Genomic DNA, 17344 nt, shown 5'->3' with positions numbered 1-17344 from the left:
TGATCATGTCTCGTTCAGTGACCTTTGGGATGATGTGAGATTGTTTTCTTTTCTTCTGGAGATGTTGGGTTGTTGAGTTGAATCTCTCCATCTCTGATTGCCCCATTTCTCCATGCGCATGCCTAGTTTGGGCTATGTGTGTTGGGGGAATGTGATTTTATAGGGAGGAAGCTTGTTAATGGCGGCAAAGGTCTGATATTTTTTGGGTGGACAAGCAATATCAAGTGCTTAGCTATGCATGGGGAATTTGAATATGTGGCTTATGCCTTGTTAGGGTGCTAATTTTGAGGGTAATTATTACCTCGGTAATGTCTTAAAGAATTTTAAAATTAATTTAACCTGCAAAGTGTGGCTTGTTGATGTGCTTGGGTGTGTGTTTTTTAATCAATCATTGCCTCTAATTACTTATGCGTGTTCAAAAGTATGGAAGATGTTGTTGCGTGTTGTTTTTTCTTGATTTGTCATTTGAAATTCCAGTTGGTTTTTGTGCGTGACTAAACCTTTTCTTGTTGATTATAAATTAGATGCACTTGAAAGTTTTTCTCACCTTTGCCTTACATCTGAAAGTTTAGCCTTCAACCTTACTACCCAAATTGACTATTATCTCCCAACTTGAAGCTTCATCATCTAGGCATCCTAGGATCCATTCTAGCCCCAAGTTAACATCATGGGTTAAGTTTCGCTTCTCCCCAGCCTGGGCAACCTCTTGTGATTGTTGAGAGTCATACGGGTACTTTTACTCTTGAGAGTGGAGTTACAAGAGTTTTGACTTGTCTCTACTCTAGCCTTATTGTGGAACATATGGAGAGTAGGGTTCTCATAGGAAAGCTTGTGGGGAAACAGATTGAAGCTAGAACCATTAAGTGGACGTTAGGACTTACCTGGGGATCGGGGGTCAAGAATCCCTTTTATCTTGACCACTTTGGCCACCATTGTATGCAGTGGAGTTTACTGACCAAAAGGAGGTTGAGTATGTGTTAGACAACATACCTTTTTATGTTCGAGGTCAAATCTTCCACTTGGAGAGGTGGACCACTTTTTCCGTGATGTGGAAATGATATCTAATCTTAGAGTCTGGGTTCGTATTCTGAGACTTCGGGTACAATATTTGGATGCTAAAATATTGGAGGTGATCATGCAACCTATGAGAACCTTTATTATGGCTGATAAGAATTCTTTATCGAGGCTTAATGGTTTATTTGTTAGGGTGTTGCTTGAGGTGGATCTTAGGCTTCCATTGAAAATGGTGATGATTATTAACGATGAAGGCGAAAACCCAATGTTGTTGACCTACAAGAAGTTGTTCAAAGTCTGCTTCTATTATGGCCGAAGGAGGACGGAAGGCCACTTATGCCCTTCTATTGAAGATAAAGATCAATAGCCACTGGTGGATAAGCTCTTTGATGATGAGTCGCTGGTTCACCCTGCTAGTGCTGAGATTAGTGAGGAAACTAGGCAGGAGCTACATGGGGAGGGTTATGCTTGTCCTTCCCTAACTGGTGATTGGGGGGGATGTGAATTCTAAATATGAGGATGATCGGGAGGTGAGAGACCAAAATAGAACCCAGGAGGTGAATGTGAGTGAGGAATAGAACACTGTGGGATCTAGGAAGAACAAGTATGCTGGCGGGGGTAGTAGCAGTGCTTGGTGGGATGGTAAGACCAATGACAATGTTCTGAGAGACAACAAGACCTGGGTTTCGAAAGCGGATTTAGTTTCCAAGTGGAGGTCTGGCTGTAACATAAGTTTTGGTGTGACTGTGGAGGGAGGAGCTAAGAATAAAGCTAATGATGACAAAGGTAAAAATACATTAGAGGAAGATGAGGAGTTCATAGAGGCTGAAGAATAGAACAATGAGCATATTCAATATCTAGGGAGTAGGAAAAGAGGTAGAAACAATGGTAATGGTGATGTCGGTGCTAGCTACAACGCTGAGGACGTTGACATATAAGGTGCCTAGTTTGGAATTGCAAGGGTGGGGCAGACCTGACTTTGTCCCTCAGTTTAAGTTTCTTTGTAGTTTAATTAAGCTTAATGCATTTTATGTTTTAGAACCTAGGTCTGGTCTTAGTAAAATCTCTAGGAATGTTTTTTGTAAGTGGTTTAATAGGATGTTTTTTGCTGAAGGAAATGGGTAAGCCAGTGGTCTGTGCCTGTTTTAGAATGACTAGAATTTATCTATTAATATTATTGCCTCATGCCCTAGATTTATCCATTGCAGTATTAAGATCTTAAAGTCTGGTGTTAGTTTTTTATGCACTTTTAATTATGCCTTTCTGCAAAAATGCATGCAACCCCAACTATGGAATGATCTTTTTGATGTGAAAATTAACTTGACACACAAATTAAACCCTATTGATGACAATTGTAGTATTAAGCAAGTAGGGATCGTTCTAGACCGGAGATTAACTAGGGATGCTAATCAACACAAATAAGACTCAAAAACACTAAACTAGACTCCATAGACTCAAAACTGACTTAAAACACTCAAAACAGCAACAAACAATAAAAAAAACTCAATTCTAGACCTAACAAGTGATTTGGACGAAAATAAGACTTAACTTGAGTCAAAAGACTAAAAGAAAATAGATTATGACTCAACTAACAAGACTTAATGAATGGGGGATTGTTTTTGATGAATTTAAAACTTAAAACAGAAACTTTGCATAAAACACTTAATAAAAACGGATTTGATGAATTGAAAAGGGTGAAAGGCTGGTTAGAGGATCCTTCTCCACACATGACATATGTAACACAAACCAATTTCCAGTATTGTTCCCTTTTGTCTATGAATGACAACACCCCAAGTTAACCGTGACAGCACAAATTAACTATCAGATTTTTCTTATTTCATTGAATTGGACGGGATACGCATCATAACCAAACTATCTTTCTCAAGTCCCCTAACTATGAAAAGCATGATAGAAAACATATCAAAGGTCATTAAGTTCTTTGAAAATCATAAACATTGATGAGGCATTCGTAACTATGAAAAGCATGATACTCCTGCCAGGGATTCACTTAACACGATCGTGACTAGCAACCTCCACTACTTGTGAATATAAGTTCATAACGATTAGGTGAAACTCCCTTATACTCTAGCATCAAGTTTATGCATACAAATTAAGTGTCGACCCTCAATCAACATGCATAAAAAAGTTTTAATAACTCAGATAAGCAAATCACATTCAAGACTCAAGAAACAATAACTGGATGTAATCAATTCATATATAGATATAATTATGGCTTCGAATTCACCTCAAACTATAAAGAAATTAGTTCCACATGTCTTTAAAAACTAAGATAACATTAAATTAGACATTGAAAGTAAAGGATAGAAAACACCTAAGAAAGCACCAACAATCCTATGTTGAATGACAAGGCACGGAAAATGGCTCCTTTTCCTTGCAAAGCCACGGCACAATGAGGTGTGTATGGTGAATGGTGTAGAAACATATGGTAGAGGGTGGTGGACGAAATTGTGGCTAAAAACACATATTTATAGCCTAGGGTTTTGACAAATTCTGAAGGGAAAAGGCTTAGGATTTTCGGCAAAGGCTTGGGCCTCAATCCAAGGGGAAAAGAACTAGGGTTTATGCATATTTTAGGGTTTCTAGAAGGGTTTGGGGTGCTACTTTTGTAGGGAATTCTAGAAACAATGTTATGTGGCTGATTTCTAGAAGAACAAGGCCTAAAAACATGCAGCACCAATGTAGGAATAGATAAGGCCTTCTAGAAAAGTTTCTAGGTGATTTAAATCAGAAATTAACTCCCCTTTACAGCAGGAATTAAGTTAGGAAAAGATTAGGATATGATAGGATAAGATCAAGTTTGTTTGGATAAGATAAGGTTGGATAAGGTTTTGGATAATATCTCATTCTTTTGAGTTGATTCCTTATCTTCTTTGTCTTGGATTAATTTCTTCAACTCTTTAGCACATTCCTAGCCTTTCTTGAACTTCAAATTCGTCCATTCCTTGTGCTCCATATGTAAGCTGTCCATTCTTGGCCCAAAACTGCTCAAATTGCTCCAAATTGCACTTTCTTGCCAACTTTGTCATTTGGCCCTATAAACACACGAAAATAGCTTAAAACACTATAATAAACACAAACAAACTATGAAAATGCAAGAAAACAAGCTAATTAAGTCGCATAAATATCCTCCTATCACTTTGGAGTCTTTAGAAGATTAATTCTAACACTCAACCCTAGATGCTAATTGGAGATTTCAATAATATCTTAAATCCTAGTGAAAAGGTGGGTGGAGAAAGGAATACAAATGTGTACATGGTAAATTTTGCTAAGTTCTTGAAAGATGGAGGCCTTGTTTCTCTTTCTGCCTCGGGGGTCCCGTTTACTTGGAGTAATGGTCATAATAAAGACAACACTCTCATTTTTGAAAGATTAGATAGAGTTCTAGTTTCCTAATGCTACTCTCCATAATTATCAAATTTTTTGTTCAGACCATAGTCCTATCCTTTTGGATTGCTATCCTAATAACCAGTGTAATGTCGTTGGGCGTTGTGACTTCAAGTTTATGGCTATGTGGTTGAATCACCCAGAGTTTATTAATATTGTGAAAAAAGCTTGGAGTTTTGAATTTAAGAGCAATCCAGATGATAACCTAAGGGTTTATTTAGGAGCCATGAAAACTTTGTCTAAAGTTTGGAATAAAGAGGTCTTTGGTAATGTCCATGAGAGAGTTAGTGAGCTCTATGATAAAATTAATTTACTCTGATGTGGTAGAAACTAACACACAAATTAAACCCTATAATTTAGACAATTTTAGTATGAGCAAGTAGGGATCATTCTAGGCCGGAGATTAGAAGGGATGCTAATCAACACTAATTAGACTTAAAAACTGAAAACTAAACTAAATTGACACTAAACATTAGGGGGGATGTTCTTGGATTAATTCTAACTTAAAACAAGTAAATTGAAAAAAAACAAATTAAGTTTGGTACGAAAATTGGGTGAAAGGCTAGCTAGAGGATTCTTCTCCACACATGAACCATATGCATATAAATCGATTTCCAGTTATTATCTCTATAAACCATGAATGACAATGCCCCAAATTAATTGTGAACAACACTAATTAACTCTCAAATTTTCCTAAGTTCATTGAATTGGACTTAGCGACGCAACCAAATTATCCTTCTCAAGTTCCCTAATTATGAAAAACATGATAGAGACACATATCAAAGGTCATTAAGTTATGTAAAAATCATAAGCATTGACAAGGCATTCGTAACTATGAAAAGTATGATACTCCTGCCAAGAATTTACTTAATTCAATCATGACTAGTGACTTTTACTACTTACAAATATAAGTTTATAACGATTAGGTGAAATTCCCTTATATTCTAGCATCAAATCCCTGCATGCAAACTAAGTGTGCACCCTTAATAAACATACAAGAATAAGTTCTCTATAAAGCAGATAAGTAAATCGCATTCATGTTTTATGAAACAATAACTGGATGTAATCAATTTATATAAAACATATAATCATGGCTTCGAATTCACCTCTAGCTAGTTACGCATGTCGTCATGCATGATAAGGGTGGTTCAAACTTGCATTTTTCCGTAATTTTTGGACAAAAATTGGACTAAGTTTATGTGGTTTTGGTTGGTGAACCATATGGACCACTCACACACACACCCTTCATCTCTCTTCTCTCCCATGCTCTCTCCTCTCTCGGACTCACTCTCTCTCTTTCCCTCATGTACGGACAACATCAAATTCAGAAGAAAACTTGCAGATCGAAGGTTTAAAGGACACCATTGTGTTCCTGAGGTTCATACGAGTTGAATGGTACCATTTTTAGGTAAGGACTCATTCAAAAACCCTAGTTTCCTCGATCTCCGATTATGGCACTATTCATGCAAACATAAAATCTCACGTTTTTGGGGATTTCAAGCTTATAGGTAGCTTAAGGAGGTCCTCATGAGTCTAGGAGTGGATCATTGGATGATTTTGAACGTCAGAATAGCGAGAACAGCAAGTTACATGTTTGGCTAGAATATCAAAGAGTTTTCCAACGAATCTCGTGGGATTTAGGTCCTAAAACTGGTATACGTTTGTTCTAATTGTTCTAAGCTTCATTTTGACATAAAATTCGTGAAATTTGGTTGAATATCGAGTGAGTTATCAAGGTTTCAATTTTACCCAGTTTCCGATGCCGGCGACGGTTGCTGGAGGTTCGAGGTTGGGGATGACGGAATATTCCAACGGCGTTAGTTAACTTTAACAGATTCCATTACTATTTAATGGATTCTGTTACTATTTAATGGAATATTCCTAATGGCGTCACTGTTGCCGTTGGTGTGCCAGGCACGTGCCCACGAGTGGGCGGCGTGTCTGGCCGTGCCTTGGCTGGTGCGTGGTTGCGCGTGGATGGTCGTAAAATTTTTCTAAAAATATGGGGATGTTCGTGGAGTTGTGTAGATCAAAGTTGGTATATTCAAACACGCCATTTGAGCATTGTATGAGAAGTTATTAGCTAGTTTTGTCTATGTGCTTTAAATAACGTTTTTATAGTTAATTCGCATATAGGTGAGACTTATCCCGAGGACGAGAGCGTTCAAGGGCGACCCGGGGGCTACGACCCTTCGACATACCAGTGAGTAGGCTTTTGGTTTTCAGTATATATTTATATACTTGATATTTTCCCAGAAAAATAAGTTTAAATGAAGTATGCCTTAAATGACATGCATATGAATTTATATTTCGTATATGAATTGTTATATGATGCATTATATATAATTGTGGTGCTGTGGACGCTCAGGTAAGCTCAAGTGAGTTATGTTTGGTTATGTGAATTATCGATGATGTGATATGTGATTGAATCAACCTGCACCTAGGGTGATTGTGTTTTAGCCATAGATATGGCACAGGCCTGTTATAATGTCACCTCCCACACCATATGCTCATATTGGATCCAATTTAGGTGCACAGTCTTGTCGTACAGACCTTTATTACGGTTCTGACTCATAGGTGACTTGCGATTTATTGCCCAATTATTATGTGAGAGTAGTATTGAGCATAATTATATTACACCCAGTATTGTCGTCCAGACCTTTCCATTTGGTTCCGACTCTTGTGCAGTATAGTGTCGTATAGGTCATTGTAGTGACTCCGGCTAGATTGACTTTTGAGCTATAAATTCAGCCGTACAGACTACCACAGGGGTTCCGGCTAATATGTTATATTTCTATGAAGTTATTCTCACCTTTACTTACTCAGTTATATCTTGGCATGGCATACATATGAAAATGATTATGTGAAGCATGATTTGAATTGATATATTTACATATATATATATGATTCTGGGAAAAATTATACATGTTTTACAGCGAGGGGTTAGAAATGTTGATAAATGAATTGGTTTTGTAAAACATTTGTTTTTGCCCACTCACGTTTTCTGTTTTGTGCCTCTCCAGGTTTTAGGTAAGCTTGCTATTGGTGGCCTTGAGGACTTCGACGGTTCTGACATAATAAAATAATTGTAGGACATCTTATGGTACTGTATAACTAGTACTTGTCCTACTGGACTGTCACATCCCCGCCTGGGGTGAATCACTTCTCGGGCCCGCTCCACCACCATAGCACGATATTGTCCGCTTTGGGCCCCGACCACGCCCTCACGGTTTTGTTTCTGGGAACTCACGAGCAACTTCCCAGTGGGTCACCCATCATGGGACTGCTCTCGCATGCTACTCGCTTCACTTCGGAGTTCCGATGGAACCCGAAGCCAATGAGCTCCCAAAAGGCCTCGTGCTAGGTAAGGATGGGAATATACATTTAAGGATCACTACCCTGGGCGATGTGGGATGTGAAGGATGATTTTGTGAAAACATGTTCATTTAAGCAACATCTATAGCATGCTATTAACAATTAAAAGGCGGAATCATGCTTGCATGCACTTAAAAACAAAACATTAACCATGAAATTCAAAGCCTAGTAGATTGGTGAACCAAGACTCAACTCAAATCAAAGTGAGTTGAGAAATTTATACCTTTGTAGATTCCTCTTTGCATAAGCAAAGGCTAATCACCCAAAGAGAGGGCCTTCATTCCTTGCTTCTTATATCCATGGATTAGATGGAAGAATAGATTCTCCAAGTTCCCAAAATTGAGAACTTCTAAGTCTCCACACCAAGGATGGATTGATGAAGAAATGAGTGACCTAGAGGAAGCAAGATTGCTAGTTAATTTCCTCTAGGGTGGCCGGCCTCTTTAGAGAGAAAGGGAGAGACATGTTCTCTCCAATTTTCTCCAAAAGAAACCCTTAATGAATTTAGGCTATAAAGTCCTTTATATAGTCCCTTCAAATAAGTGACCTAAAGAACCAAAAAGCCATTCTTCTAACATGGCCGGCCACTTTAAGGGATTTGGGCTTTTGGGCCCTTGTGAATCTTTATTCATTAAGTTGTCATACAACTTAAGTCCATGGGCTTTGACGTTCGAAGCCCATTGGGCCTTAAGGTCCAAAACTATCCCGAGGTCTTTAACGAACTTATTCGTTTGATTAATTAACATATTAATTAATCATTGCCATAAATAATTAAACCATTTAATTATTCTTACTCATCTCCATTGTTTCTTCAATCTCCACCTTACACGGTGTACGATCCATTAGGTTCCTTTTAGCGAGACAGTGGGCGATTAGAACTCTTTCAAATCGATTATGAATTGAAACTTACTTTCAATTCTCCCTTTAGTGATTATACACATTTAGGGCTTCCACAAACCATGAGTGACACCTAGCAGCATATCATGGTTACCCAAGCTAATTAGAAGAGGTGGAGAACCTATTCAGTTTAGGATTACAAATGCAATACGGTCTTTCTCTAATACAATACTCTTGACCACACTGTTTGGTTTGATAGTTTATTCATGTCTACTATCCAATGTGATTCGTGTACTTATATGATTACCTTGAATGTGATTTGGAACGCCTTCCTAAATCTCATTCATACTCTGATCAGAGATTTTCAATCATATCATAGAGTATTCTCCCCCAAACGGTTTGAAGGTTAGAGATCCCTTGTTGCGCATTCAATTGCCTCCATGGCTAAGTGGCTTAACCCTAACGATGTCGTGGACACCCGCGGATTGGGTGACTTTGACATAATCAAAGATCAAGGACTTAACCACAAGACAACTGTGATGCCTCAGGTCAAAGGACTACTTTGCATTATCCCAACCATGAGTTCTCATGTGACATGAATATGAGAACTCTTCGTTGATCGTGTTCAGTGAACTCATTCTCTATTGAGCACCTACGTAATTGTCTTTATGTCACACACACCAATGACTCGAGACTAGTCACTCTCCCTGAGAAAAGACATAGCACGTACTGATCTTAACGGACTGTCAATGCCCAATTGGCAATCCTATGATCAGGAACGTTTAGGATGTGTCTACGAAAGAATGGTCTCATGAATCTAACTTCTTTAGATTGCATTCTCCCAATCACATATTCCTTGGACTTATCGTTTAAGCATATAACATTTATATGAGACGACTCAAACAATAATCTTTGCCCTTTATATTTAAACTACATTAGTTTAACTTTGTGAAATGTCCGTAAAGTATCATCATATGATTGGTTTTAGGGCACATTTCCAACAATCTCCCACTTGCACTAGAGCTAATCAGCTTGGTCATCAGTGATGATACCTCTTATGTAGTCATGTCATAAATGGCTGAGTAGTAGGCCTAGACAATGGATATCTATATGTTATCCATAGAAGCAACCTTGAGAATAACGACGTCACCATTATACATGATTCTCAATCATGTGGTTTAGTCTCCCATATGAGTTCGGATCTTGATGAGACCTTGATTCCCTGGCTTGAGCTATCGCCCCATTAGTGTCATAGTGTCGATACACTAGATACACTTTCTGGTTGGAACCGAATAGAGAGTTCATAAATGAACTTTCCCATCCAAACAACATTGTTGTAAGCTTCTATATGGCAATATATTTTGCATCATAATGGAACACACTAAAGTCATTACTTTAATGTTTCCATCTAAATATCTCTTTAGTCATAATAAAGAGATATCTGTTTATCTCTTCATTCATAATGAAGAAACATCCAATGATGGATTAGATTCATAATCTAATACATTTATGCTTCCATTAGGTTACTCTAATTCTTCCTCAATTATTGAGGAATCTATCCTTTAGTATTTCTTAAATACTTAAGGACTTACTTGACAGTTGCCATGGTTCTGATCCTGGGCTTGCACTGATATCGTCTTGTACCGTTCTAGGTACAACTCATATCAATGTTTTTCATACAATATGAAATACATAAATCACCTTTATGCGTATGCATAAAGGATTCTATTTACGCATTATTTCTTTGGGAGTCAAAGAGTACGTTCTCTTTGAGAAGAGCAACTTCTTAGTCTCACTAGAATTGTCATTTTGATTGAAGTTCATCATCATATGAGAAACTTCCTATCATCTTTTGTCTATGTTTAGGGCTTGATATAATCCAATTATATCCTAAAATCTATCAATATAGATTTCCATCACATGTATATAGACTATGTCTCCCATATACATTCCATCTTCATATAATGTTTTAAAGTCATAACTTTAACGAAGAAGTATTCTTTTCATTTCCAAAATTAATATATCATATATATGTTAAATTTTAGGAATATGATTAACTCCCACTAATCTTTTGTAAACCTAGTAAACAAAAGATTCATTTACATCTTTATGAGAAATCAAACGATTTGATCCTTTTCTCATAAAATGCTTATAGCTCCCACTAGCTTGCTAAGATTCATGATGGATGGATCTCTACAACTTACATGTCTTGTGATTCATAGTTTTAGACATATATTATTAAGACTATCTTAATAATGGTTTCGGAAACCCATATTATGTTCAAACATTGAATCACCATTTAGTTGTAGCTATCTATCTTCGAATTAATTGAAACCAAGACTACGTCAAAGATGGTTTCTTCAAAGTCAACCATTCTTTTGATTGTAGTTACCTTAAGCTACTAATTAGCTTATGAAGGTTTCATTATTTCGGGTCAAATGGTACTTTACCATTTCCTTGAGTATATATCATATATACACTCAATGTAGTCATAAGGATTTTCATTCTTATTTCTTTCGAATTAAGAGGTGCAACTCTATGACATAGTCATAAAGTTCAAACCATTCAATTGAGACGGTTTAAAAATCCTTCTCGACTACCTTGGAGCTTTTGGTATAGGAACTAGGTTGTTATATTTGTTGATTATTATCTTGTCTCTCAAAGAACCCATTCTTTGAGTTCTATCTCTCGTTCATTTGCTCTTAGGCAAATCACATTGTAGGATTACAATGAACTACCCAACAAAACAACATTTGTTAGTTGGTTTATAGAAGCGATATCCAAAAGTTAATTTAAGGATATCCCACAAGATTGTTATCAAACAAATATTGCTTATTAGCATACAACCCCAAATCTTAACATGCTTAAGTTTTGTCTTTCTTTCCAACTACATCTTATGGAGTTATGAAAATTTTGGAAGATCTTCTAATTGACAATCATATTGTTTTAGAAGTATATATATCATATATATGGGTAATAGATAACATCCAACGAACTAAATCTTATTCGAGTTCGTTCTTCTCCTAATGGAGAAATTCATTATCTTATGATGCTATTCTCCTTGATATCTTTCAAGGAAACTCATCTAAAGTGTTACTTTTCCTTGGATCAAATCTAAAGAGATCAATACTTTAGACGTCTTACTCATCAACTTACATTTCTTGAATTCTTTGAAACATTTTGCAAAGTATTCGGACTTGTGTTTATTCATAATAAACTATAGTCCAACCGAGAGTGATCATCGGTGAATGTCATCTTGCATGAGTAGTATTATGTTGTGGACAAGTGCCACTAACATCTAAGTGAATTAACCTCAACAACTTTGTGATTCTTTCTTCTTTCCAAAAGAATAAAGATTCGAACATTTCGCCTCTATACAATTTTAACAAGAAGGTATTGGATCCGGATCTAACGATCCAAAGCATTCATCTATGACCAACTCGTAATTTATGTTTTAGAGGTATCACAACTCAGTTGGGATTAGTCACTACCTTGCAACCTTTTGGGTTTTAAGCATCATTATGTTCTAAACAGTTAACACTACCATATCATCTCTACTATAGAGACAATCAATTAGATTACAATAATCCAATCATTAATTAATAAAGAACAATGTTTTGTCAAACAAAATATTCATCCATCTCTACTATAGTGACGGAATTAAGTTCCTTAAAATTGGAATGTAAAGACAATCTTTGGTTTTTCCAATTTCTTTGGTAGTTCATATGAGGAAGTAAGTACTATCTGCTTTCGTAGAGATCTATATTTTATTCACGTTCCGAATGTGAAGCACCTTTTCTTCTCTCATATTTCTTCTACTTCTTATTAGTCACACTTTTACAACGATTGTAAAACATAGTTGCTAATACGGAATCAAGCATTCAAGTAGAAGAACCAACTGTTTTGAACTATTCAAGAACAATTTACAACACCTTCGAAAGGTGTGTTCTTGACATTTGCAAGACATTTCTTGCAAATACCCCTTCCAATGTCCATCCTTTCATAAAGAAAGTTTGTTCCCTTGGAGTTAATTTTATCTTCTTCATTTGACTTCTCCTTTGACTACAATAGTCATGGTCCCTAAACTCCCATTATCTCTCTTGAAACTTATTTCAATTGTGTTATACACATCAAACAATTTGGAGAGTGTGTGGTTATTGTTCACTATATAGTTTACAATAAACTTAGTGAACCATTAGGATAGGGACATAAAGGTGAAGTCCTAGCCTATTTTTCCGTCTCTAGAAGTGGTTTAACACTTCAACACTCAATGATTCAAAATCATCATAAGTCCATGTTGATGGACTATTTTTGTCAACCAACCATTATGTTCTAAACATAATTACAAACTTTCAAGAGTTGTTCAAGGCAACTCTCATTTCTTCATACAACAATTTGTAAGTGAAGAATCATGGCACATAAAGTGTCCATGCCATTGTGCTTTCTGATAGGAGCATATTTATGCGCCTTAGTTAGTTAGTTCTTATGCATTTATGTTGTGTTTTCTTAGTTAAGTTAGTCTTTTAAGCTATTTTCATGTGTTTTCAGGTTTTAGAGACAAAGTGAGCAAAAGGATGCAATTTGGAGCATTTTGGAGCAAAATTGGGCTAAAATGGAGTTCATGCACATGAGGCACAAGGGATGGACGAATTTGAGGAATTGGTGAAGCTAGGAAGGCGTTTCAAAGTTGAAGAATTGAAGATACAAAGTTTCTTAGTTGAAGAAGGAAATGGCTTGAATGAAGGATTCCTAAATGAATTGGGATTCCTAATCAATATAGGAGTCCTAATTGAAGATGGATTCCTAGATGTATGAAGTTTCCTACTCAAGCAAGGTTTCCTACATGAAGAAGAAGAATTAAAGCTAAAGAATCAGCTCAAGATAAGGTATCTTATCCAAAACCTCATCCATAACCTTATCTTAGCTTATCTTATTCAAATAAACCTCATCCTATCCTATCTTATCTTTATCCTAAACTATCCACATTTCAGCCAATTAGGGGGGTTTCTAACTAGATTAGGATGCTTAAAATGGGATTTCTAGAAGACCTAACCTTATCCTACACAAAAGGGCGCCTAGAACCTTTCTAGAAACCCCTAAAAATCTGCCTTGTATTATCCTTCTAGAACCCTAACTTTGTGCCGAATTTTCTACCTTATTTCCTTTAGGATTTTGGTTTCTAGAAGCCTTATCATTTCACACTCTTTGTGCTGCATCTTATCTCCCAATCCCTTTGGGTTTTTGACTTGTTTTCCTTATAGGATTGGATGTTATTATCCTATGCAATTTAGGCCTTTAAAACCTTGTCCTTTGCTACCTAGGAATGTGAATTTTCAGCCTATATATACAACCCATTGCCGCACCTATTCATTCACCACCCTCTACCAGATTTTCACTACACCATTCACCATTCATACCTCTTGTGCCGTGAGTTTGCAAGGAGAAGAAGGAAGACAACTTGGAGCCGTGCATGCCATTCAAGGAGCTTGGATTGTGGAGCGTTTCTAGGTGTTTTATATCTTTATGTCAATGTTTAAATTTATTTGTCTTTGTGTATTTGCGAACATGAGGAACTAATTTCTTTATAGTTAGAGGGGAATTCAAAGCCATGATCATATGTTTTATATGACTTGATTTCTTCCAATTATGATTTCATGAATCGTGAATGTGGTTTACTTATCTATTTGATTGATAACATGTTTATGTATGTTGATTGAGGGTCGACACTTAGTTTGCATGCATGAATTTGATGCTAGAGTATAAGGGAATTTCACCTAATCGTTATTAACTTATATTCATAAGTAGTAAAAGTCGCTAGTCACGATTGTGTTAAGTAAATCCTAGGCAAGAGTAACATGCGTATCCCATAGTTATGAATGCCTCGTCAATGCTTATGATTTCCATTGAACTTAATGATCTTTGATATGTGTCTCTATCATGCGTATTCCATAGTTAGGGTCCTTGATAAGAATAATTTGGTTGTAATGCGTATCCCATTCAATTCAATGAATCTAGGGAAATCTGAGAATTAATTGGTCAATCTAGTTAATTTGGGGCATTGTCATTCATGGTTTGTTGAAAGAGTAATTGGAGATCGAGTCGTATGCATATGTTTCATGTGTGGAGAAGGAACCCTCTAGCTAGCCTTTCCCCATTCTATTTCATCAAAATCGTTTTCATTAAAGTTTATTTTCAAAGTTTCTGTTTTCAAAGTTAAATTCGTCCAAAATCAATCCCCCTTTACTTAGTTGAGTCATAGTAGTTAGAAATCACTTTAGTTTGTGTTTTTAAGTGTCTTAGGTCAAGATAAAACCAATTTTCGTCCAAGATTGAGTCTAGTGTTCAAAACTGCCCAGATTGTGGTTTTAAGGCAGTTTAGAGTGTTTTTGGGCTGTTTTGAGTCTTTTGGTTTGTTTTGGTGTTTTAAAGTTTAGTTTTGCATTCTTTGAGTTTAGTTTAGTGTTTTAAACTTGTTTTTACGTATTTGAGTCTGTTTTCAAGTGATTTTGCAATCCCTCCTAATCCCCGGTTTAGAACGATCCCTACTTACATACTTTGCTACAATTGATAAAAAGAGGGTTAATTTGAGTGTCAACATAATTTTCACATCACTTTCTTCTCAAGTTCTTTGTTCATTTCACAAAGAAACAAGCAATAGTGTTTGCATTGACTAAGGGTTGTTCAAAGCAACTCTTATTTCTTCATACAACAATTTGTAATTGAAGAATTATGACATTAAAAGTGTTGTCCTATTTATGATAGACTTTTTCTAACATATTCTTCTAATGATACATTATCAATAGGAAGATTGTGAGGATGAGACCACTTAGGTACATTTACAAGCCATTAAAGACAATCTATGGTTTTGTAGTACCAAGTCCGGAAACTAAAGCTTTCGGCTTTTATTTGTCAAGTGTTGGATAGCGTTTGCAAATATATTGGTAAATAAATACATAACGAATATAAATTGATTGATTTTAAGCCATTTGATCCGGGTCTTTAAATCAAATAGCACCACCCACTATTTTTGGCAAATTCCATATCCCTCATTGGAATTCGAGAGTTTTGGAGGAAACTCTTAGTAGGGTATGGGAGACTCACTACTACCAAGCCCACCTCACAATGATATGATGTTGGCTAGCATTAATAATAATGAGAGAGTACGCTTACTCATTTGCATCTCTTGCAAGTACCCATCTATTTGGCCTCTAGAAAACAATGTCTCACGATGATACGATGTTGGCACCATTTCTCTTAGTTAAGTTCTTTCCCACCATGCCGGTTTAGATAGGGGTTCAAGTATGACCTCACGATGATACGATGTTGGCCACACTCGTTGCCTACCTTAACCTCATCAAATGTTTTAAATAAATTCCTCCTGAGTATAAGCATGCACTTTGCACTCCCCCATGATAGGGTGAAGGCGGTGTACAAGTCATAAACGATTGGAGCTTACCACGGTGGAAGGCCACGAAAGAGTGTTCAAAGCACTCTCACGCTTATCAACTTAATAATGGTTTGGTTTGAGGGTTTTAGGTCTCATCATATATAAACATACATTTTAATCTTATTAAAACGATTTTGGTCCTATTACAACCATTGGTCCATATGATTGTTTTAGTTGTATATAATACTCCCACTATGCTTATAAAACGGTTTTTAAAGAAAGAGTATATGATACTACTAACATAAACTTTTGCATTCATTTGATGGACTATATAGTTGCCTTAGGGCCTTAGGATGACTATGAACCTTTGATTAGATTCAACACGAGCCTTGTGTTGAATCTCGGTCTAGGGATGGTGATTGATTTTAGTTACGCGTTTAATCACATTAAGGCGTGTTGTCTTAGGGGCGTTGGACCCAACTACTTCATTTTCATGCATATCATATAAAGCAAGAAAGAAGTACTTCAAAGTAAAGTGAGCTTTTGCTCATTACAACATTTGCATAATACAAATTACTTTAAAGTAAAGAAGAGCTTATGCTCTTTTACAACATTTGATTAAATCAAATTACAACCAAAATCTAATCTACACATTCTCATGGTTCAAACAAATTTGAAACGGCCTATCACATAGCTCAATTATCGTAGGCTTAGGTTCATAATCACCCTTTAATTAATTAACACTTTAACTAATTAAATTGAATGCAACATTTTCATTTGGTTTTTGTATCCATAAAATTGATTTAAATGGGGCTAAATAAAATGAAAATCCAATTCTCATTTAAAGAGACAAAACAATTTTGTTCTCAACCTAATTTGGGCCAAAATGCAATTACCACAACTTTTGGGCCATATTGCAAAAAAAAACATAAACTTTGGGGGTCACTTTGTAAAAACACAAAAGTCCACTACTTCATGTAATTACAACTAGAACCCAAAATTTAAACAATGCAAAAACTTCATTAAAGGAGCAAAACAATTTGTCCTTTAGCGTTTTTGGACCTAAACGTAAAAACGTAAACTTTTGAGCCAAAGTGCAAATACACAAAAGTATCAAAACTTTATGTAATTGCATAAAAGCCCCAAAAGTACTCCCTATGAGGGAGTGGCCGGTTATAGGAAGCAAAGGGAGTGATGTGTGTGTTGATTTGTAGTTTTAGACATAAAGCATGCAAGTGGTGCATGACATAAATGTCATGCAAGTGGTGTGTGTGAAAGGAAATTAATCATTTCACACCCACCAATATTTCTTACACCTTTTAAATA

This window comes from Malus sylvestris, chromosome 9 (genome assembly GCF_916048215.2).
Source record: "Malus sylvestris chromosome 9, drMalSylv7.2, whole genome shotgun sequence".
In the NCBI taxonomy this organism is placed as follows: domain Eukaryota; kingdom Viridiplantae; phylum Streptophyta; class Magnoliopsida; order Rosales; family Rosaceae; genus Malus; species Malus sylvestris.
This window is presented reverse-complemented; position numbering follows the sequence as displayed.